This window comes from Macaca nemestrina, chromosome 16, assembly GCF_043159975.1.
Source record: "Macaca nemestrina isolate mMacNem1 chromosome 16, mMacNem.hap1, whole genome shotgun sequence".
NCBI lineage: Eukaryota > Metazoa > Chordata > Mammalia > Primates > Cercopithecidae > Macaca > Macaca nemestrina.
In genome coordinates, this window is record NC_092140.1 from 74,734,472 (window position 1) to 74,737,778 (window position 3,307).

A 3,307-nucleotide genomic window follows, 5' to 3' on the forward strand; every position below is an offset into this window, starting at 1 on the left:
TCTTGAAGCCAGCGAAACCACAAACCCACCAGAAGAAAGAAACTCTGAATACGTCCAGACGTCAGGAGGAACGTAACTTCAGACACACTATCTTTAAGAACTGTAACACTCTGCGCGAGGGTCCGCGGCTTCATTCTTGAAGTCAGTCAGACCAAGAACCCACCAATTCCGGACGCAGTAAGATCTGAATCCTGCACTTAGCGGGAACCTGCGACAGGATAAGCCTGGCCAGCCCTTGGAGCCATGCAAGGTGTGGTTAAGCCGGGAGTACCATGTAGTACTGGGCTGCCCGTGGCTTCTGCCTTTCTGATCTTAGCAGTAGACGGAGGAGCGGGGTAAGGCTGACCAGTGTAGTCTCCTATCTACCTGAGTGGGTGTAAGGGGGCAGCGGCAGGAGCCTGGCTCGCAACATCGCGGGCTGGTCGGGCAGCGCGCAGCTCCCCCAAATGGCAGAGAGGGCAAATTAAAACTCTCCTTCCCTAAGTGGGAACTCGCCAGAGCGCGTCAGCTTTTGCCACGCTCCCGCCGAGCCGGTTCCCTGCACCCGTCTCTGCCAGCCGATCTCCCCGGGAGCGTGGACTCGCAGCCATCCGCGCGCTCGTGGGGGATCCGTCCAACCCTCAGCTTCCCGAGTAGCTGGATTTACAGGTGTGAGCCACTGCGCCCGGCTAATTTTTGCATTTTTGGTAGAGACGGGGTTTCACCGTGTTGACCAGGCTGGTCCGGAACTCTTGATCTCAGGTGATTCACTCTCCTTGGCCTTCCAAAGTGTTGAAATTACAGGCGTGAGCCACCGCGCCCGGCCTAAAGTCACTCGTGAAAAATGAAACTTGTGTTATTCTGACTCTACATCAAGAATAAAGACTGAAAAGAAACGCTTTTTCATTGGGCAGCAGGTCCTATGGTAACTTCTTTAAACCACTTTGGTTTGAGAACGTGATGAACCTGTAGACCCTTTCCCTCCAAACAACGCACAGTAGTATCTGTTAAAGAACAGACTGATCGACCGGACGTGGTGGCTCACTCCTGTAATACCAGCACTTTGGGAGCCTTAGGCAGGCGGATCATTAGGTCAGGAGTTCGAGACTAGCCATGCAACATGTTGAAACCCCATCTCTACTAAAAGTACAAAAAAAAAAAAAAGTCTTTAAAAAGCCGGCGTGGTGGTGGCGCACTCCTGTAATCCCAGCTACTAAGGAGGCTGAGGCAGGAGAACTGCTTGAACCTGAGAGGCGGAGGTTGCAGTGAGCTGAGATCGCGCCACTGCGCTCCAGCCTGGGCTACAGAGGGAGACTCCGTCTTAGGAAAAAAAACAACAACATAAAACCAGACTGATCTGTAGTTTTTGCACAACTGATCACGCCCTCCACTATCTTGTTCGGCGATCGGGGCGGTCTGGGATCCTCCTAGGCCAGCTAACCTTGCTGAACACTGGCGAGGACTCAGTCCCTGGGAATAGAATCGCGGGATGGGTGGGGTGCCTTAGAAGTAGTTGGCTCCTTCCGGCCCGCGGGCGTGTCCGGAACACAGTTACCCACCCCTGTTACCCACCAGAAAGCAAAGGGAAGGGAACACGCCAGACCGGAAACGGAAGAGAAGGGGGGATGTGTTTGGCTTGGGGACGCACTGTTTCAGTTGCGCTCCTGGTTAGCTCTGTGTCTACGGGGTGTTTCCTAGAGTCTCGGTGTTTCTACCTCTTAGCACCCTTTCTTGCCACCCTTTGTCCTGTGGAAGGCCGGAGACATCAGCGGCTGCAATTGTGCTACTCGCTGCTCGGCATGGAAGGGTCAGGTACCGCAGTTCAGCGCTCTTGGCCCCGCAGGTCCTCGGGCATCCGCGTGCCCCGTCCTGTACATTGTTATGCTCCGACTTCCTAGGGTCGAAGTTACTGCGTGCTGGGTTTTAGAAGCTATTGCTTTACGTCTGAGAAAAAAATCCCAGAAAGGTAAGATGACTTGGCCAAGGTTATAGCGTGCGTGGAAAACAGAGCTCCGTTTACAAGCCTGGTCGCTGTGCCTCATTCCTCTTGTCATCACCTCCTGTCAGTTTATCCAAGCTCCAAAAGTGAAGTTGTTTTATCTTTTGCCTCCCAAGATTTATTTAATAGTCTGATTTCTGTTTCCTTCGTTTATTCTTTAGTTCGTTATTGGGAAACTTCACAGCGTGCCAGTAGTGGTTATAAACCCCGAATAAGAGCCTTGTCATCACGGAGCGTGTAGTTCCAGCAAGTAGACAATTCAAGTGCTGTGTAGTGAAATAATTGCTGATAGTGTACGGAAGCAGAGAGTACACTGTTCATCCAACAAGTAATTGCTGGAAGAGCAAATAGGGACACCTAACCATTGCAGGGGCGACTCGGGATATCCTTTCTGGAAGAAAAGTCTGATGAAATCTGAAGGACCACTGGTTGAAGTTAGCCAGGAAAGAAAAGGTGTTGCGGCATACTTGGTTTTGCTATTTATCCTCCGAGAACTTTATTATTGTGAAAGCCTAAATTCCACTGCGTAAATTCCATGCATAACACTAAGAAGCCAGTTTGGTTAAGTACAGGGCTGAAGCAGGTTGGTAGCAGTGAAGATGGGAAGGACTAGCTGAATGGAAGAGAAAAATTGCAGAGGTAGAATTAAGGGGATGTGACATCATGGGATAATGGTAGGGTGGTCAGAGAGCAAAGATTTCAACTGGCTGCTTTGGAGGATTAGGGTATCCTTAATTTTAGCAGAAGAATGTAGAGCTGGCATTGAGAAAGGTTTTTACCTATATTACAGTTTTTAGAAAACAAAAAAGAAATCTATGTCACGGGGCATTTTAATATAGAAGTGTGAAAAATGGAAAGTCAGTCTGAAAGGGGACGTCTTGAATGTCGTTTTGAAGGTGTTGCGTTTGAAGTACTGATGAGATGCTGTGAGTGGAAACAAACTCAGGTGGGAGGGTAGGTTTATAATTTTATTATATTAGTGTTACGGAGTTAATTATACATGATTTTCCTGTAATGTAGATTGCTTTCTGTGGTGTGATAGCAGTCTTGAAAGAAAACACTGTAGTCAAGATTATATGTGAGATTCATTCCATTCCCCTGATTACCACCTTTCTGTTAAAATACTTTTAATATTAACTTTATTTATTTATTTAGAGCCAGAGTTTCACTCTTACTGCTCAGGCTGATCTTGACTCACCGAACCCTCTGCCTCCCATGTTCAAGTGATTATCCTGCCTGTATAAATGGGACTACAGGCATGCGCCACCACACCTGGCTAATTTTGTATTTTTAGTGGCGATGGGGGTTTCTCCATGTTGGTCAGATGGG